A 21,915-nucleotide genomic window follows, 5' to 3' on the forward strand; every position below is an offset into this window, starting at 1 on the left:
AACGAGCTTCCGATAGGGCATCTGTGCTGCATACGAACGGAACCAGTCGTGATGGAGCACATTTTGCACTCTCGGTAATTGCAGCGGGTTTTCGATCTAATTCGTTTCGTCTGCTCGCTCGCCTGCAATAAAACTGTGCGCCTTGGACACTGCGGTAACTGTTGTCTCGTGGTAAGTGCAATGGTGATATACCTTGCTCGACCGCGCGTGTCATGCAAGCCCAGGTAATCGTTCGCTTCAGCTGAAGCATACGCCTGCGTTTTGCATGCAGCAAATGAAACCGCCCTTTGACGGAAACCCGGTTTTGGCGGATTCCTTTATTCATGGCTGCATGTTGTACTCACCTCGAAGCGCCTTCGATGCGCTCACAAGTGTAAGGGTCTCGCCGCACATTATGCGAGCCCGGAATTGTCTGCACCATCCGGAATCGTCTGCGCCGTAATGCGCATTACGGCGACGGCGCAGGCGATTCCGGGCTCGCATAATGTGCGGCGAGACCCTTAAACTTGCGAGCGCATCGAAGGCGCTTCGAGGCGAGTACGACATGCAGCCATACAGATTGAGCTAATCGTGAATGACGCCCGAAGGCGCGTTGACGAAAAGATTAAAATTGCATGCCATGTGACAGTCATCTAGTGAGATGTAACTCAAGATCACAGCAACAAATGCCCCTCAAAGGAGGCCCTAGCTCCATCGACCACAAATTGCCATGGCGCTGGATTTGTAAATAATCCGGCCCCTGCACTTAATTTCTAGTTCTTCGCATGTATGTGTCACATGTATGTACTATAGCAGGGAATAGGGATTACCAGCGCGTCATAACAACCGGCCGGCACCATCAGCTGGACACCATTTAAGGCGCATTTAATTGCCCTAGCATATTTCAGTTAATTGCATATGTGTATATAGCTCCAGGGTATACATTCACAGCAGTAATACAGTTTTGCTTCTGTAGACAGTTTTGAGTTTTCCATACTCACAAATATGATTTATTACACATTTTGGATCACAACATCAAAGCAGATCGGGAAGTAATAAATGGGAAAATGAGCATGTTAGAATTGAAAATGCATATGTGAGCAAATTATGATGAAAAGTACAATGCATTCATTATAATTAAATAAAACAGCAAACATCTCAAACACACGACAAAACAAGGAGAAAGCATAATCAGCTTATGAGGATGCAAGGTAAGGTGTATAATATTCTTGTATCATATAAATGCAATCAGTGGATTTCATGTTATATAGCCTATGGGCCGAACAAAGTGGTCACTTACATTATTTGCACTGCACACTTTCAAGTGAAAAACTGGCCTTATTAAACAGTTCATATAAGCGGCAGCTACTACAATTGTTTGGACTGATCCAGACTCCCACCAATTGCTAGGTGCAATCCATAGTAGGCTTTTAGTACAGATGAAGAAAAAGACTGCCGGGCATTACAGACATGCTTGTGTTTGCAGTGATGTTATGAAGAGACATAATGTAGCGAAATAGTGCAATCATTAATGGGAAAGGAGACTGGATGCTCAGGCAAACAAAAAAAGAGTATGAGGCCATGTGCCATTATTGATTTTCTGCACAATACTGAGACCAATCACTGGACTCAATGTAGGCCGGGCAAGAAAATGGTTTTCCACCACTCACTTATATCCAAATAAAAAACAGTGCAGCACGTGTTTTCCCCAAAAAGAACCTGTATTCAAGAGTTCCATCCCACGCAGCTGATGGTCACAGTCTTCCGGGACAAATTGGCACTGTGTCTGTAAACTTCATGCCTCAAGACAAAAGTAGTGCCGCTATAAACCACAAAAATTTAGAATGGCTGTGGTATTCCAATCATAATGAAGGGGACTGATGACAGTGTGCCTACAGTTGCTTCAACAGTGCCAGGGTCTACAGCATGCATACCCTCTCCTCGCGTTTGGTAATATTCAAGTGCTTTGGAGCATTCCCTGTGTAGCATGGGTGAGGCGACCAGTGAGTTTCACTTGTTCCATTATGTGAAGAAACATCCTGCAGGAAAATGGTTCACTGATACAACACAGTGACACACAAGGTATGAGGAGGTTTACAGGGCTGGCAGAGTGTTAATTTTATGGCCATGGCATTCAGAAGTTGATTGGCAGCCTAAACGAGGGCTTGAATAATGCAGAAAATATGTGGGAAAATGAAGAAATGTGGTTACCTTTGGATTGTGCTGAATAGCAGCATTACACAGCCATGCAGGCTGTTTTTACATTTTTGTACTGTTTACTTTCTAGACATATATCTCACAAATATCTGGCTGCCACGTTACAATATGAACAATTTGAATTTGTGCGTGCATAGATTATCCAACTTTTTATCCTTGACCAACTGCATTTTGCCCAATAAAGAAAGTTCCCAATGGTTAAAGTATGTGAAGCCATGCTGACAATAACAATACATGCTCCTTATGAGGAACATGAGATTTTAGCCAGCTGTATACAACTTGAAAATGGTGCTGTCCATAGGGAATGCACTCGAAGAAAGAAAGGCAGAAGAGTGCAAGAAAAGAGATCAGGAAAACATGAAAAAAAAAGCCGTCAGCTGCAGTCACAGAATTACGTGTAATCATTCAAGTGGTGAGAAAGAAATGATTCTGAAGTCTATCAAGAAAGCCAAAAGGACAAACATACTGATAAAATGCTTCAGTTACTACTAGGATACAGTAAACTGGAAACACTGAAATGTCAGTGGACCAACGCAATTGTAACAATGTGGTCTATGAGTCATGGAACAGGGAGTAGCCAAATGGCAGAGATGCTCAAATTTCTGTCATTGTTTACTGCCTCCCATTTGGTACCATACTACTCTGCACCTGTTAACTATTACCAGACATGCAATGTGAAATGAATATTGAGTACATGAACGTACCTTTACATAATATTTTCTCAACATTTGTTCACAGGTACTCAACTGCCTGTATCAAATGTGCCGGCGAAGTGAGTTTGAACACCTTGTGACCGCAAGCAAGCTGGTGATGTTGATTTGGCACAAGTGTATGCCGCTTCAGTACACATTCCCTAGGAAACCACTTTTCCATGCGCACTCATGGCCGAATGAGTAAATTGCAGTGATGCAAATGAGTGCAAATGATGCAAACTTCTTGCTGAAAACTCATAAGTGCAGGGACTCCAGAACTATTTTTTGAGTGAGGGGCAAGACCTCGTTTGTTTTATTTGATTATTTGTTTTATTTAGATATTTATACATTTGACCCTGCATATATTCATTTCGCACTGTTCAGAGACTTATTTGTTAATGCATATAAAACCTACATTCAAATAGGCAGCTTAAGATCCACACAAAGAGTGATCAACCATGTTAAAATGGTACATTTTCTTTAGGCCACTCAAATGAAAGTTTTATGATCCAGTGGTCAATGAAGCCAACAAGCTCGGCTTTTATATTAATAAGCCCTGGAATGTAAGCATTTGTCAGAGGCCTGACCAGGCTCACAATTGGAGATACAACAGGGGCCTGTGGAAAAATGTTGGGAGGAAGGAAGGGGGGAGAACGCCCCCTTCCCCTCTTTCCCCTCCCTTCATTCCGGAGTCCTTGCATAAGCACTTGATTGCACCACATGTGCACCTACCTGAACAATAGCTGAAGTCCTGGCTCTCTTGTTTACATTGGACACAGTTTGCCTAGGAACTTGAACGCTGGTTCCCTGCTCGAGGTAACGCCTGTAGCGCTGTCGTGGCTTTCCTGACATCGCGATATCAGTTGAAGCCACCAGCCAGCCCTTGAAGCTAGCGTTTTGCGCGCTTTTATCTTAGGTGAAGTCTCACTATCCAGAGAAAGAGAAAAGGAAATCCAGAACGTGTGAGTGGACAAGGATATGGATTTGGCTGTGCAGTAGACGCGAGCTGGTCCACAGCTAGGGTGGCTAGACTAGCCTACCACAGCTCCACAGCTCGTGGCATATACCGAGACGAGAAATGCAAGAACCACGGAGGCCGTGCATGGCTGCATTATATTTGGGTGGGTCACACATATGTCAAACGATTATATCTCTGAGCAGCAAACAACGAATGCGCCGCACAGTGCGCCCTAGCTTCCAACAATCTAATGTGTGAACGTCCTGTACGAAAACATATACTATCATTTTAATACATGTATTCACCTGGCGCGATATGGCTCAGTGGCCATGGCGTCAGATGCTCACCGCGAGGACACGGGATAAAAGGTCCACCCCAGCGGGCCACGTTTCAGTGAGATTGATTGATTGCATCGCGTCCTTTATTAGAAGCCATTCATATTGATGCATATTGCTCGAAGCATCTGTGGCCACCCCGGGCGCGTGCTGATCCGGTCGCCGCCGGTCTCCCTCAAACCCTCAGAACTTTTTCCAGAGCAAAGCGACAGCCGTACGTGCTGCATTGTGCTGCTGGAAGAACCCTACGGGCCCGGCTGGCATCGCAACCGGTAGTTCTGCGGGCTTTGTATTGAGCTCCTATTATTCGATCCTAGCATTCCAAGAGGCGCGTATTCGGCGACGACGGCACATGTCCATTCGTCACTGATGAAAAACTTCGGTCTTAAGGCCAGGGAGAGCGCAATTGCTGATTGTCAGGTGGCGGACTAGTCTGCGTGCCCCTCGCACCTCCGGCACATGCGCAGGGCGTTTGCTTGTTTCTCAGCGCGGAGACGAGATACACTAAAAGGCGCGGGCCATATGTGTACCGTTCGATAAATGTCGTGCAGTGCAACGTACTCGAAATTAATCCGGATACTTCTATCACGGTGCTTTCTATAACCAATATATATGTGTGTGTAGCTTGGACACCGTCGATCGGGTACCCCATAGCGCGCCTAGGTGTGTAATGCACCGGGAGAGCGTACGTGCCAATGGCGCACTAGATTATACAGGCAGGCAGGGTCGATATAGAGAATTAAACTTGCTTTCGTGGAGCATATATCAGCAATTTATGCGTAGTCAATTAAGGCGTGGACTGCATGCAAGAGCATCTGCACTGGACACATCTTCGTGTGATTCCATGACCTCATTGCAAACTGTGACGCATTGCACGATCTCTAGAACACTAGATCGACAGAGCGGTTCGCCATGCATTTCAGACGTTTGTGCTTGATACGATCGAATAGCGTATGTAAGACATGTTAGTTTCTGCTCTGAAATAATTAGGGCCTCAACACTGCTATTACAACGTAGTACAATAAGTGTCCATGCAAAAAAAGAGGAAAGGACAAGATGGGCCTGTTTTTTTTTCTTGTCTACTGGGACAAATTTTGTTACTAAGTGACCACCCTCCTTTCCTTGCAGTTTAATAAGCAAACGACCATGTTGCATCTTTAGGCAGTTTTAGGATAGCTGTACGATAAACAAGGTAACTGCTACCTGCTATTCGTACAGCAAACGTGACAAGGCTAGCCTGTCAAACAGGCGTCAAAAAGCTGTAATGAGGAAAGGAGTTTGAATGTCCGTGCTACTCGAAGTTCTAGGATGCTGTCCGCATGTAATGATAAGTGAAATAAAACTCGCAAATAAATCAGTGACAAATGTTGATGGACACACCGTCGGGCCCTGCAACAGTAATTCCAAACGGATGCAAAGACATACAGGCCAACTAGTGTGTGATCATTCCCCTCCAGACGAAGCCCCCGCTGCGTTTTAATTTTTGTATCAAAAACAAAAGGCATATTTCTGTCTGTTTAAATACGCTAGCGATGCTAATGAAATAGCGCTAGCGATGCTAGCGCCAATGAGATGTGCCGGCACGCGTGGTTTGCGCACAACAGCTCGCCATGCTCGCCCTATGCCTTCACTCGCTCTCCTTAGAGTGCGTTGGTGCGAGTTATCGTAGTGCGAGTGTAGGCGGGCATTAATTTTTCTTGAAAAGTGCGTGGGACCGAAGCGTGACTTCAGAAATGTTCGTCCTTGTGGAATATGTGTGTGACCTGACAGTCGCGACCATTCAGCACGGCGACATCGAACATTTCGCGCCTAAGAATGTCGCGGATTTCGAGCCTGGAAAGGTATACCAGGCCTACTGGTGCGGCGACGATGCCACCCAAGGTGGTTATTACGACGCAAAAATCCTTCATCTCACCGGTAAATGGTTTGTGCTAGCGTTTTGCAATTCACTACCAGTTCTTTATGTGCGTAAACGTGTTACGGCAGGTGTGCAGTGCGGTTCGGAGTGCATTTCATAGCAGTTGCCACTGCGCATGTATTCCTTTGTTTTTGCACAAGTGTGCAGTCCGCGGATAATGATGGGCTTGTGTTTCTGTTGACCTTGCCGCCTGTACGATTTCGGGGTTTCGAGTCAGGCACACTTGGAGTTCAGGCTCGTGTGCAGAAGTGAGCTGCCTTGTTAGGCTGGAGCAGTGTACTTCGGTTGTCGTCTGGATGTCTCTCGCTGTGTTCAAGCTCCAGAACTGCCCCTGCAATGCAGCACCCGCGTTTTGAGGCCCTCTAGACAGGCCTGCGCCATAAACTTCGACTGCATTAGTCGTGTGTGATAGTGAAACGCTTCCTTCAGATTAATCTCGTAGCTGAAATGCAGACTCTAATTGTTAAATTGCAAAGAGTAGTCATGCATGAAGGGCAAAAAAATCTCCCAATAAGCATGAAATATATTGCAGCACAGTTCATGTCACTGTTATTGGCAGTGAAATTACTGAACTGCCCTTCTGAACTGCCACTGCTCACCAGGTGCCGCGTATACCATTTATTAGGTCTTTCCAGTACGCGCATTAAACGATTGCATCAGTTAACTATGCTTCCCTGTAATGTATTCCATTCTTAAGCTATTCATTTTCAAGCGTAGCAAGGTGTGGAAAAATGTGAACTGCAGAAAGGTCTTTTATATATATGCTTATGAACCACCAGCCGGCACAACTTGCATGCTGCCTCATTTGAGTACAGCTGTGTGCAAGATACTAGGTTCCACCAAGCACAGTGATCGCTGGGAAAAGACACTTAACCAACACAATGTTCTGCTGAAAGCGGAGGATCCCACAGCACCAGTCTGAGTGGGAGAATGTGCACATTAGAAGTGCCAACTGCGACCGCGAGAATCGTGAATTTCTAGTCAACTGTCAACAGTGTCATGATGGTGAAACAAGGGAACCTTTGCTGTGTAGCACGATTGTGTGTGTTGGAGTGACGGCCACCCATTGAACTACCCGTAAGAGGCACCGTTGCTCGCCTCTACTTTGTAAGTACAGTGGCAAGCATAAAGGTTCTGCACGCCACTAGCGCACAGTGAATAACGAGAGAGTGAAAACCAGTGAATTAAGCTCCTGAAAGAGCATGTCGAGGCTTGTGTGCCAAGGGTAGTGATCCTGCCATGCGTCTGTCTTGCTGCCTGAATGATGATTACTGAAGATATCAGTATTTGTGTGAACTTCATTTTAGCATCCAGAAAGCTAGAAAGGGATGAGCACTAACAGCAATGCTACATTAACAGCTCGAGATAAGTTAGCTGGCTGAGAGCATAAAAAAAAAAAAACATTGCGCAAGTGAGAGCCCTTCGAACATCCTCTATGAGCTGGGTTACTGACAAGTTCACCATAGTAACAGCGAAGTTAACATGCAGTTATAGCGATTTGTACGCTTTCATTCATGGGGCACAGTAAGGTACTTCACAATGCTACCATGTCACTTTGAGGAACAGCCTAACACCAAGATCTTTTCTGTTACTGATGCATCATGGGTGGTCAACTTCTCATGCGGACAAACATTTTTCTTGCACCAAGCAGTCACTGATATGAATAGCTGCGATATGTAACCCTCGTGAAAGGTTTGCACAGTCAAAATTGGAGGTATTTCTACGCAAAAAGCAGAAAGGAACTCATGTCAGGACGGAATGCGGCCTTTTGTCTGCATCTATGCATGCGCGGCAGCCCAGTGGTTCATAAGCATGGTTGCCGCAGCAGTGAGTGCGCTGACATGACGTCACATGCAAGCTATGTATATCGGTGCTGCTAAAGTAATCTTCAGAGTGATTTTGTGGGATATACATTACTGTAGTATCAAAAGCATGGCATGTGATGCTTTCAGCTGCCTTTGTAAGGATGATAAATCACGGTCTAAATGAGTGTAGTAGCATTCTTGATCCTCCATAGGGGTGTGCCTTGGTGTGCACTTTCATCCTTTATCAGCAACACCAGTTTGCACTGGCCACTTTTGATCGGAAGTGCACCCTGCTGGGGCAGTTTTTAGGCGCCCCGCTGCACACCGAGAAACCGGAGAGCAATCCCAGCAAGCATACTGAACCAGCCAACCGAGACCTACACTGGCCTGCTGAGGTCACAGAGGCATGTGGCTCTCAGTCACCGCTCGTCAAGTGCATATGAATGAGGTTGAAAAGTTATGCAGTGGTTAGGGAAAACTGTTCAGGACAGCATCTAAGTTGAAAAACGTTACAGAGATGTCTGTTTTGTCTATCGCAGCACGATGGGATGAAAGGGTCTTGGAGCACATTTAAAGCTACCAGTCATAGGTGCAGCTCCGTACTTGCTGCCACCATGTGTGTACGCTCACACACTTTCTCGACAGGTGTATTTTTGTATTCCATGGGTATACAAGGTGCACTGGGTACATATGTTTCTGTTTCCTCTAGGTTTTCAGAAATTTTAAGTTTGAACAGTGGGAGTTAGGCAGTAGCTTCTATGGCATGTTACTGTGTCTCTTCACTTCCTGGAAATTGGTGAGTGTCAGCATGCGCACAAGTATTCTGAAAGCTGTTCCAGGTTTGGAACGACCAGTAATTGGCTGGCATGCCTCAGTGGTTACATACTTGCCTGGCCTGAACGATGCCATGCTAGCCATGAGTCTCTACACTAGGTGACAGTAGGTCTAACCTCTGGTGGGCGCCCTTTGCCGTTGTTCTTGACGCCACGCTCAGCCACCACCGCAGAGCACTGCACACCATGCTGGCTCACCCGGTGAGCCCTGATAAAGAATGCTGCAAAATATACCTCTCGCCACAACTGTCAAAAAAAAAAAGCACTGTAGAAGCACTGCTTTGTTTGGTCATCTTGTCCTGTTCTCTGCAATTTCAGAAACAGGAGAGGAGATGAAAAGTTACTCCGAGAAGCGGCGCAGGAAGCCACTAGTGCCTGCTAGCGTGAAACGCAGCACAAAGGACAAAGAAAAGGTGTTGTGACTGCGGCTTGTTCATTACGAATTATTTGTTTTAAATCTTAAGGCAAAACCACTACGCGGCAACACTGGTCTTGCGTTGCACCAGTGTCTCGTCTATCCATTTTGCTGGAGCTGGAATGGTGGCATTAGGAGGCTACGCATGGAGACACAGGGGTCTGTCAATGCCAGACCTCGGCGCCAACGTCTCAGCACAGTGTGCTGTCTGGCAACCATCCCCTGGAAAATAATGCAGACTTCTTATATTGTTCGTGACTACTTGAAAGAAGTAGAATGCTGTGACACACATGATAGGCTATGTGATAAGAGGTTAAGAGCATAATGGCTAGCTCTACTTATAGCTTTGCAGAGACATAAGCAAAGGAAGTGGCATGCACCTGCTGCTATTGGTAGGTGTAGCGTCATGCTTGGTGTTTTAGATTTTTTTGGGCTAGTAAGCTCTATTTCAGCTTCACTGTATGGGAGCACGAAGGATGAGATGGGATTGCAGCTTGTTCACAATGGGTGCTGAGGGTATATAGTCATTTTGATTATGCTTTCAAGAAGCCAAGTGTAGAAAACTGTGAATACGTTGCTGTGGCATTTTGAAGTTTTGGTTGGCCTTGCTAAATTTTGAATTGCAGGTAACGCCACCAGCTAAAAAGCTGCGCAAGGAGGTGCAGCGGAAACATGAGCTGGACCTCCTGCAGGAAATGCAGGACCAGGCAGGAGAGGTGGAAGCTGCTTGCAAATGTCCTGCACTTCAGGAACTCCAGGCATTGAGGCAGGAGATAGAAGACCTGAAAGGAAAGCTGGCAGAAAAAGATTCTGCCCATGCTGTTCCCCACTGCACCTGCACATGCAGGGAAGGGGGCTGCGAGCCACTTAAAGCGGAGGTAAAAGAACTTCGCGCACTAAACGCGGACCTGCAGAAAAGCCTGCTACTGAAAATATTTTCATCTGGTGAGTGCATAATCTGGTCACATACAGATGGGGGCAAGAAGAGAGCAGGCAAGCAGATAATGGCAGGCTTTAAAGGGACACTGAGGAGAAATTGAAGTTGGCTTGTATCGACAGAATACCCGCTCCTGATTACAAAAACGCCATTCATACTGACAACAAAGCTCTTGTAAGGTTGAAATGAGCAAGAACTAAAATACAGGTGTCGCCGCCACAGGCCAAACTCGCAGTATAAGGCGCATGACAAAATAGAGAAACACCACGCGTCTCTGAGGCTGACAAATGGGCGTGAAGGTTACACGTGTGAAAACTGAAGTAAGTTTTGCTTCATAGCCGCTAGTGAACTTTTATCACGGAAGGAAGACGGAGAAAATACAACCAGTGTGTTGGAAGTAAAAAAAAAAACTACTTGGCGGCGCCACAGGCGGCCAGTTCAGTTTCGGTAAGCTTCAGCTCTTCACGGAAAGCAGCCGCCTCTGCCCCCCAAAGCATCGCACGCTCTGTGGGGCTGAGGCCGCTGAAGTGCAGGCCGGAATTCTTTGACAGGGTTGCGTTATCAGGATTGGTAACGGACATCGTCACAACATCCGATCCCAGCTCGCCGCCTGCGTCCAACAGGCTAGATGTCAACAACCCGCCGCAGCCCCTCGTCGCAACGACAAGCGGCAGCAGCCAATGTGAGCGCTGAGAGCTGTAACGTCACGATGACGTATAGGTGCACTGCTGGGGCCGGCGTGTTGGCCATCTTGGAAGCCTGGATGCCGCACGCCGGCGTCAGAAAAAGGGGCTAAAATTGTTTATTCGCGGGCATAACAAAGCCTGATGCAGAGGACTGGCAAAAATAGAGCATTTTTGAGGATCGTTGACCAATACTTGGTTGCCTATAGCAGTGGTAGCGGCGATACATGCATATTTCTTCCCACAAACGCTTTGCTGCTGCTGCTCGGGGCGCCTCGCCTGGCGTCTGCTGCTTCCTGCGCTGGTGTCATGGAAATCGTACATATCATTGTTATTGTGAGAGGTGGATCATATCAAAGCGATGACGAGACTAGTATACTTTTATTACAGCGCTGTCCGCTGTATCTTCGATGCAAAACACGGTATAGGCAGTGACGACTACGGCAGCCAAGAAACAGCTCAGTTCGTCGCCCGGTGCGCCCACGATCGATGCCGTTACTGAAAGCTCGGTACTTGCGCAGACGTGCTTTGCCGCTGCTCGAGTATAGCAAGCAGTCTTTCTGATAACAAGGCTGTTTTGTGTTTACTAATGCGAACGTGGGGTACACCTCGGCAGCTGTCGGACACTCCTTCGGGGTGGCAGTGCGATACCAGCTGTGGGCTTAGGATGAGCCGAGCGACGCGTTTGTCGCTGCAGCTCCATGTGTCCCTGCTTGCTGTGCGATGGTGAACCGCTTGCGACAGTTTGCACGCAGCGCTGCAGGAGACTTCGTACATGTGTCGCCTGCTTTAAGCGCCCAGCCGGCGGTAGCTTTTATTTCGGCTGCTAGACCGCACCCCACTGCGCCAGCAATCACGGAGTCGGCGTTTACGTCACTGTTTCTCTGTTTCGTCACAAGAGAGCCGCCCGTTTGAATCGGAGCGGCGGGAAAAAGTATTTCAACTTCGGATACAAATCTCTCAGCAATAAATGCATCTTTCGCACAAGCGACAACTAAGCCACGAAGTACCCAACTATCGAATTTTGCTAAGAAAAAAAAATTGCTAGAGTTGTCCTGAGTGTCCCTTTAAGAGCACTCGGAATCAGAATCTTAAAAATAATTGTGGTCACAACAGTCGGAAGGTCTAGGGTTTGCCTGCACTTGAAAACAGGTTGTGAAAAAGATATGGCAGCAGTGGCACGTATTTACTTTGGGGTGAGAGAAGAGCGATACTTGGGCAGAGCTTTAACTATTGGTAAAATAATCTTCGCTGAGGATGATAATGTAGTGTGAAGTTTTAGTTTTTTGTTTTGTTCCATCTAATGCGACCTGTTATGTCGAACATTTCAGAAAGCAGACTTATCTGCGCATCGAGTATGGACGTGCAGGTCAACGCAGTGCCACAACTGCGCATACAGGAAAACAGAGGCAAGTGAGCTCTTTTAAAGTGCACCTGTTACTTTGGTTACTTCATTCAGCTAATGGGGTGGCACAGTGGTGGGCATGCTTTGCAGCTGAGCACAAAGTGGAGGACAAGTCCCAGCCAAACACTCAGCCAAATGCAAAAAACACTCGTGTTGTGCGCCCTCAGTGCATGTGAAGGCACCCCAGGCGGTAGAAATCAGTCACGAGTACCTGTTCTCTCAAGAAGGCAGGACCCCCCTTCAGGACATTGTTTTCCCGCGTGGGGACCAATTCTGTAGAAAGGAGGCTTCACGTCTTCTTTTAAAGAACTTACTGGACATAAACCTAGTCCCCACATGGTGACTACAGGAGTGACTATTATTTGTTTGTGAGTTCATTGCCGGATTATGTGATTTATTTATTGTAGGTGTCGCTACTGTGGAGCAATTGCTGGCAGAAACAGCAAGGCTAAGCCCACCTGTAGCTAACAGCATCTCAATTCAACTGCCTTTACAATGGCGAATCTTATAAACCTGCTACTATATGCAACTACTTGGTACTATATGCACGACTTAGCGCAAAATGTGGTTTGGTGTATGGGGTTTAATGTCCCAATGCAACACGGGCTATGGGGGATGCTGTAGTGGAAGGGCTCTGGATTAATTCAGATCTCTGGGGTTCTTTAACGTGCATTGAGACCACACAGTACATGGGTGCCTTGTGTTTCGCCTCCATCAAAACGTGGCCGGTGCAGCTAGAGCTGAACCTGTGTCCCTCAGCTGAGCAGCCGAGTGCCTTAACCACTGAGCCACTGTTGCGAGGCCGCAAAATATGAAAACACTAACACAAGAGAGGAGAGGCTACTGGCTTGTTTTTGTGTTGTCTTCACTTTGTTTGCTAGAGCCTGCAACCATTATCAGCTCACCCAACACATTGTTCATGTGTTAAAACCCATATACATTGCTTTCCTTTAATTCAATCCTCTGAATTTTCTGGACTGCCTCCTTTGTTTATTATTGCTTTCTAAGAGACTTGAGAGACTTAGGGGTTCTAGTTTTGCTCTGCATTGACATCTAAGCAGAGCGTAAGCTGTTCACGAGTAATTCATTTGCATAGGTGAGACAGATAAAATTTCAAGTGTGCCAGTCCTCGCCCCGTGTGCATCACATGCAAACTCCAATAGGATATGCGGCAGCAGCCTTACACACACCTGTACAATCATTAGTGCCACACTCATTAGTAACGGCAGACCACATTACACCATTGCGCCACTCACACATCACAACCCACTTCGGCAGCTTTGGGGAGCAAGTCATCTGTCTCTTCCGAGACAGTGCAGTTATGGAGCACAAAGCCTGCTTTTCTTGAACAGTTGTTTAGTGTGGCCTGCCTCACCTCGTACCACACACTGTACACAAACTGCACCGCTTAAGGTCACCTTCATGTCAGGAGGTCCAGAAGCGTGCTCTGACATTCCCTAGTGGTCTATTTTCCCATCAGCTATTCCGGCATGTAAGGCCGCCCGGTGGCTCAGCGGTTACGGCGCTCTGCTGCTGACCCAAAAGACACAGGATTGATCCCAGTCGTGGTGGCTGCATTTCGATGGAGGCGAAATGCTGGGGCCCGTGTGCTGTGCGATGTCAGTGCACGTTAAAGAACCCCAGGTGGTCGAAATTTCCAGAGCCCTCCACTACAGGCGTTTCTCATAGCCTGAGTCACTTTGGGACGTTAAACCTCATAAAACAAACAAGCAATTCAAGGAAAGCAAACTTCTTCACTTTTGCGGCAAGAATTGGCCCAGTGATGGGAACATTCTAGTTGCAAGCGCTCAAAAACGACTGGTAAAGGGACTGTCCGACGTCGCCATGCAAATCCTCTACCACCAGGAAGCCCTTTCACAAGGGCTGTAATGAGTTGCAGTGGCTCGAGCCATTTATATGAACACAGATGCTTGCAATATGTGCTGTGTTACACTTGCAGAGTAGCTCAGCTCCATAAGTTCTTACCTTTTGGCTCGGCTGATAGCCTTTGTAAGTTTCATTTTGCAGATGTGAAAGATGTAGAGACGTAGCACAGAACACGTACTTCCTCTTTTAAGGGCCTTAGTTAAATTTGCTCTGTGGTGTGTGAATGTGCATTCAATGTGTATCATTTTCACAGCGCTGCCTCGTTCAACACCATCGACCACCGCAGTGGCTGGCAATAGTGGCCCTAATAAGCAAACCCTTTTGTGAGGCATGCTGTGTTACTGTTATCGTCAGCCTAATTTTGCCTTATTGCTACCTGGCTTGGATGCGGCGCTGTGCCAAGCAGACATTGCAGGCAGGCAGGCACCCTTGCCTTCAAATGAGCTGAACTGAAATATGTAGGCTTCATATTAGAATAAAGGTTATTTGCACGCTGATTGTCTTGTTCAGGTGAAATAGTTTCTGTTAAAGTTGCAAATCTGTACATTGTAGGGCCACTAAGAAACCCTTTCATAGGGCCTGTGATGTGTTGCAGTAGCTAAGGCCATTTTGTGAACGCAGATAGACGCATTAATACCGGAGTTATGCGGAGTTAAAGCCGGGGAAATCAAAGTGCCAATGCGTCTTCCTTTCCTTCGTCTTTTCCTCCGAGGTCCTTCTCTCTCGCAAGCCTTTCCTCCGATGTTAGCGAGAGGGGTGGAGTTTCGTGTCGTCCCTTCGTACTTTTCATGCATGTATGTTTGTTTCCGGAAGACACCCCTCCGTTTTATGACCAGAGGGGCGCGCGAACGAAGCGCGGGCCCGCGGATACCGCCGGCTTTTCTTAGAAAACAAGCCTCCAGACGCGTCTTTGTGCCTATTTCTCCTGTGAGTTTGTGTCTTTTCTGTTTTTCTATGGCGCTTTGGAATACCACAACAGCGGCAATGTATGCGAGCGGAAAAAGAAAACGAAATGCGGGATGAAGAACCGGGACCGCAAACAAGGAGAGAACGCGGGGCGTTCGGTTACACCCACCCCTCGCCGACAAACTGATGGAACGCCTACGGGCATGACGTCACACTCAGGGGTTCAAACTCAAGGAGGTCGCTTTCAAGAAGAGAAGAGCGAAAGAGCTTTGCGTTGAATTTTTGACTCTTTTCCGGGGTGCGCGCCTCTCTAGTGCTTTGGAGGGACTATCTTCCATGCCTGATCTAACCACTGGGCTTGTTTTCTAAAAACGTCCAAACCCTGGTCAGTGGCCCTTTAAAAAATCATTGCCAATTTTGTTAACACCAGTGCCAATTTTGTTAACATTTATGCATCTATACTTCATCTCAAGTTTTTTGCAGCACTGCGAAGAGTATCACTCTCTCGTTCAATTGGCCAGTGCAAGCAACAAATAGTCCCTCGAATACTTGAGCAGTGTTGTGACAACTTTCCAAACATTTATTGCAGTAATTGGAAAGTCAGGTTTGGTTAATGTTTTGAAAGTATAAGGAAACGTTTCAGTCGCCCGTTAAATTAGCAGAGAAAATCTGCACGAACAGAGCACTGCGGAGGCCTGCCTCGAAGTATTGTCACCATTATTAAAAATGGAGTCGGCCGAGTCTCCTGCGCTCTTTCCTCCCTAGGCAGGGAGCCACCAGTTGCTGCAAGAAGGGTGCAGAGTACGTTTTGCAGAGCATGCCGTTCAAATTGGCTTAGGTAACTGCAGCCTTCACAGTGCTGCAAACAACTTGTGAGATGAAGTATAATGCTGGAAATGTGGCTTCTAGTTCCAGCTTTTCTGTTTCATTGTCACATTGATAGGGCAAATTAAATGTTGCCATATTTTACTTGCTCCACAATTTTGCTATTGTCACATATCCAGCTATATATAAAGCTGCGTTCTAATGCATCATATATTTGATTCTGTGCAGCTCTATTCCGCGTCTATATGGGCGACGTGCCAGCCGATCTGCGGCAGAAGCGGCTGTCCGATAGCACCTGTCCCAAAAGCTGGGGGACATGCAAAGAAAAGGACCATGCTGCGATTGAGGTTTTTTTTTCATTATTTTCATTAATTCGCATCAGGATCGAGAGTCAATCAATTATTTGTATAAATTAGGTGGTTTGCTAAAGATGTATTGTAAAGCTCTTCTGTCCCTCTTGACCACCTAGCAAGCTTGAAATAGTGGGACAGTAGGCTTTTCAGTGACATACACCTTTCATGCAATACATAATGGTGCGTGCTCGTGAACATATATGAAGTTAGGCCTAGTATCTGCCGAGCACCGATCTGAGCATACAATCAGACCGTCACCACCACCATCAGGCCCATCACAATCAGGACCATCACCATCAGGACCATCACCATCAGCCCATCACCATCATGCCCAAATTACGGGTTCCTTCAGACCGGCAAGCTGATGGAATTTTTGACAGGCCTTGTTGTTGATGCAATGCCAATACGACAACAAGTGCAGTGGAGCAGGGGCTATTATGAAGGTTTTGTGCACGAGCTGATGGCGATTGTTTACCACAGGCAAACAATAGATAGCCTTGGCACAGTAAACCAACAGCTCCTTCAGCGACAGCTCGCCAAGCACACAGGACAACATGCCTCAAAAAATTACCCACCTGAGCTGAGAGCTTGTGCTCTCACTCTTCATTTTTATTCCCCTCGAGCTTATGCTTATGAAAGAAAAGTACCTGACACAAGCTTGCTGCATCCAAGAACATTAAGGAAGTGGTTTGAAAGCACAGATGGAAGGGCAGGCTTTTCAGAAGAGGCACTCAATGCACTGAGAATGAAGTGCTCGGAGACTAGCAGCCGAGGCCACCAAATTGTATGTAGCCTTGTTGTTGATGCAATGCGAATACGACAACAAGTGCAGTGGAGCAGAGGCTATTATGAAGGTTTTGTTGATATCGGTGCACGAGCTGACGGTGATTATTTACCACAGGCAAACAATAGATAGCCTTGGCACAGCAAACCAACAGCTCCTTCAGCGACAGCTCGCCACAGCAACAGTAAGTGCACTTGTATGGACATTCACCGGTGTGGATGTAGAGGTGCTTAACCAGGCCACTTCTATCTCTGATACCCTGGCCAGAATACATACAATCGTTTAGCTCCTCGCCTATGTGGGTGTGATGGCAAGAGACCAAGCCAATATGTCTCCAAGGCGCTGGCTACAGTAAGCGCACTTGTATGAACGTTCACCCGTGTGAATGTGAAGGTGCTTAACCAGGACACTTCTACCTCACAAGCCCTGGCTAGAATCGCATTCAAAAAATGAAAACACTGCATCTGTGATGAGTCCCGCATTGGTGCTTTTTTAGCCATTTCTCACTATGAGTTCGCCAGAACCCAAGTGGTACTGTCAGTATTTGGAACCTGGACAACTCCGTACAACACAGCGGTACCAAGAGCAACTCGGGCAACCTCAACAAGCTTCTCAGGAGGACAACCCCGACAACTGCGTGCTGGCGAGCGCTGCCTTCGGCCATCTCTGCTCGGAAGATGATACATTTGAAGGCGACGACAGTGAAGCAGATGATCCCGATGGTACTGGCAGCACCTCCTCTTTCAATGTGCACAATGAAGGAGAAGACAATGAGGCTGCAAACTTAGACGAATCGGCCACGGACGAAGATGATGTGAGAGTATTTCACGACGTGGTTGAGAGACCCTGCCAAATCACAGTATGAACAAAGCTCAAGCCATTTTACTAATTCTTACATACGTTGCTTATACAGGACTCTCGTAGTCGTAAGTGGAGGGCCTCCTTAAGTTGATTACCACTCTCTGTGGAACCGATGTTGTGCCAGACACCAAGTATCTCCTTAGGAAGCTGTAGAAAGGAAAGTTCAATTCACTTCAAGTGCACTACTTCAGCGAAAGTTGCTATGGATATTTTGGCTGCAAGGACAGGAAGGAAGTGTCAAACATCTCCACCTGCGACACCTGCCAAACTACACCAAACGTGCGGTCTCTAATGGGAAAAGGCTCGTTTTTTCTGATTTTCAACCTGAAGGATCAACTGCACAGCATCATTACAGGCTACTCTCAAGCATTGTATGCAATGCTGAAACAAGCCACAGTCGTTATATATAGTGCTTACATAGGTATTACTAACGGCTGCCTTTACCGAAACATTACACCTGGCATGAATGCAAAGTGGTGCAACCTCACTTTAACTCTAAACACCAACGGACAAAATTTATCTCCGAAGCCCTGTTTACAGTAAGCGCACTTGTATGGCTTCTCACTCCTGTGGATGTGAAGGTGCTTAACCAGGCCACTTCTACTACTGAATGAGAATACGACAACAACTGCAGTGGAGCAAGGGCTATTATGAAGGTTTTGTTGATATTGGTACACGAGCTGATGGCGATTGTTTACCACAGGCAAACAACAGATAGCCTTGGCAAAGCAAACCAACAGCTCCTTCAGCGACAGCTCGCCAAGCACACAGGACAGCATGCCTCAAAAAATTACCCACCTGAGCTGAGAGCTTGTGCTCTCACTCTTCATTTTTATTCCCCTCGAGCTTATGCTTATGAAAGAAAAGTATCTGACACAAGCTTGCTGCATCCAAGAACATTAAGGTAGTGGTTTGAAAGCATAGATGGAAGGGCAGGCTTTTCAGAAGAGGCACTCAATGCACTGAGAATGAAGTGCTTGGAGGCTAGCAGCCAAGGCCACCAAACTGTATGTAGCCTTGTTGTTGATGTAATGCGAATACGACAACAAGTGCAGCGGAGCAGGGGCTATTATGAAGGTTTTGTTGATATCGGTGCGTGAGCTGATGGCAACTGTTTACCACAGGCAAACAATAGATAGCTTTGGCACAGCAAACCAACAGCTCCTTCAGCGACAGCTCGCCAAGCACAAATGACAACATGCCCCAAAAAGTTACACACGTGAGCTGAGAGCTTTTGCGATCACTCTTCATTTTCATTCCCCTCGAGCTTACGCTTATGTCAGCAAAGTATTCGATACATGCCTGCCGCATCCAAAAACATTAAGGAAGTGCTTTGAAAGCATAGATGGAAGGGCAGGTTTTTCAGAAGAGGCACTCAATGCACTGAGAATGAAGTGCTTGGAGGCAAGCAGCCAAGGCCACCAAACTGTATGTAGCCTTGTTGCTGATGCAATGCGAACACGACAACAAGTGCAGCGGAGCAGGGGCCATTATGAAAGTTTTGTTGATATTGGCGCGCGAGCTGACGGTGATTATTTACCACAGGCAAACAACAGATAGCCTTGGCACAGCAAACCAATAGCTCCTTCAGCGACAGCTCGCCAAGCACACAGGACAACATGCCCCAAAAAGTTACACACGTGAGCTGAGAGCTTTTGCGATCACTCTTCATTTTTATTCCCCTCGAGCTTATGCTTATGAAAGAAAAGTATCTGACACAAGCTTGCTGCATCCAAGAACATTAAGGAAGTGGTTCGAAAGCATAGATGGAAGGGCAGGCTTTTCACAAGAGGCACTCAATGCACTGAGAATGAAGTGCTTGGAGGCTAGCAGCCGAGGCCACCAAATTGTATGTAGCCTTGTTGATGCAATACGAATACGCCAACAAGTGCTGTGAAGCAGGGGCCATTTTGAAGGTTCTTTTTATATTGGTGCACGAGCTGATGGTGAGTGTTTACCACAGGCAAACAATAGATAGCCTTGGCACAGCAAACCAACAGCTCCTTCAGCGACAGCTCGCCACAGCGACAGTAAGTGCACTTGTATGGACGTTCACCGGTGTGGATGTGGAGGTGCTTAACCAGGCCACTTCTATCCCTGATGCCCTGGCCAGAATACATACAATCGTTTAGCTCTTCGCCTATGTGGGTGTGATGGCAAGAGACCAAGCCAATATGTCTCCAAGATCGTGGCTATAGCAAGGGCACTTCATACATGTGAAGGTGCTTAATCAGGCCACTTCTATCTCTGAAGCCCTGGCCAGAATATGTACACTTGTATAGCTCCTCGGCCATGTGGGTGTGATGGCGACAGACCAAGCCAATATGTCTCCAAGGCGCTGGCTACAGTAAGCGCACTTGTATGAACGTTCACCCGTGTGAATGTGAAGGTGCTTAACCAGGACCCTTCTACCTCACAAGCCCTGGCCAGAATCGCATTCAAAAAATGAAAACACTGCATCTGTGAGGAGTCCCGCATTTGTGCTTTTTTAGCCATTTCTCACTATGAGTTCGCCAGAACCCAAGTGGTACTGTCAGTATTTGGAACCTGGACGACCGCGTACAACACAGCGGTACCAAGAGCAACTCTGGCAATCTCAACAAGCTTCTCAGGAGGGCAACCCCCCCGACTGCGTGCTGCCGAGCGCTGGCTTCGACCATCTCTGCTCGGAAGATGATACATTTGAAGGCGACGACAGTGAAACAGATGATCCCAATGCTACTGGCAGCACCTCCTCTTTCAATGTGCACGATGGAGGAGAAGACGATGAGGCTGCGAACTTAGACGAATCGGCAACGCACGACGATGATGTGAGAGAGTATTTCACGACGTGGTTGAGAGACCCTGCCAAATCACAGCATGAACAAAGCTCAAGCCATTTTACTAATTCTTACATATGTTGCTTATACAGGACTCTCGTAGTCGTCAGTGGAGGGCCTCCTTAAGTTGATTACCACTCTCTGTGGAACCGATGTTGTGCCAGACACCAAGCATCTCCTTAGGAAGCTGTAGAAAGGAAAGTTCAATTCACTTCAAGCGCACTACTTCAGCGAAAGTTGCTATGGATATTTTGGCTGCAAGGACAGGAAGGAAGTGTCAAACATCTCCATCTGCGACACCTGCCAAACTACACCAAACGTGCGGTCTCTAATGGGAAAAGGCTCGTTTTTTGATTTTCAACCTGAAGGATCAACTGCACAGCACCATTACAGGCTACTCTCAAGCATTGTATGCAATGCTGAAACAAGCCACAGTCGTTGTACATAGTGCTTACATTGATATTACTGACGGCTGCCTCTACCGAAACATTACACCTGGCATGAATGCAAAGTGGTGCGACCTCACTTTAACTCTAAACACCAACGGAGAGAATTTATCTCCGAAGCCCTTACTATTCTAAGCGCACTTGTATGGCTTCTCACTCCTATGGATGTGAAGGTGCTTAACCAGTCCACCTCTAGTTCTGAATGCGAATACGATAACAAGTGCAGTGGAGCAGGGCCTATTATGAAGGTTTTGTTGATATCGGTGCACGAGCTGATGGCGATTGTTTACCACAGGCAAACAACAGATAGCCTTGGCACAGCAAACCAACAGCTCCTTCAGCGACAGCTCGCCAAGCACACAGGACAACATGCCTCAAAACATTACACACCTCAGCTAAGAGCTTTTGCACTCACTCTTCATTTTTATTCCCCTCGTGCTTATGCTTATTAAGAAAAGTATCTGATACACGCTTTCTGCATCCTAGAACATTAAGGAAGTGGTTCGAAAGCATAGATGGAAGGGCAGGCTTTTCACAAGAGGCACTCAATGCACTGAGAATGAAGTGCTTGGAGGCTAGCAGCCGAGGCCACCAAATTGTATGAATTGTATTCGTATTGTTGATGCAATACGAATACGGCAACAAGTGTTGTGAAGCAGGGGCCATTTTGAAGGTTTTGTTGATATCGGCCCACGAGCTGATGGTGATTGCTTACCACAGGCAAACAACAGATAGCCTTGGCACAGCAAACCAACAGCTCCTTCAGCGACAGCTCGCCAAGCACAAATGACAACATGCCCCAAAAAGTTACACACCTGAGCTGAGAGCTTTTGTGATCACCCTTCATTTTTATTCCC

At 46.9% G+C, this 21,915-nt stretch overlaps 1 long non-coding RNA gene across 2 annotated transcripts in view; it reads right to left on the reverse strand.

Annotated features, from left to right (window-relative positions):
- Positions 1-887: 887 nt before the first annotated feature.
- The window catches only part of LOC149360979 (uncharacterized), a 53,738-nt gene continuing 32,710 nt past the window's right edge, over positions 888-21,915 (reverse strand). The window contains exons 4-5 of one of the 2 annotated variants that reach the window (XR_016288363.1): positions 3,621-3,815; positions 888-2,018 (exon numbers count right to left, since the gene is read on the reverse strand). This is a non-coding gene — a long non-coding RNA (uncharacterized LOC149360979). Of the gene's footprint in view, positions 2,019-3,517; positions 3,816-21,915 lie in introns of those variants that run through there. The other variant, XR_016288362.1, reaches the window with a different exon arrangement.

The sequence above is a fragment of the Amblyomma mixtum genome, chromosome 2, assembly GCF_055824585.1.
Source record: "Amblyomma mixtum isolate Tamu chromosome 2, ASM5582458v1, whole genome shotgun sequence".
Taxonomy (NCBI): Eukaryota; Metazoa; Arthropoda; class Arachnida; order Ixodida; family Ixodidae; genus Amblyomma; species Amblyomma mixtum.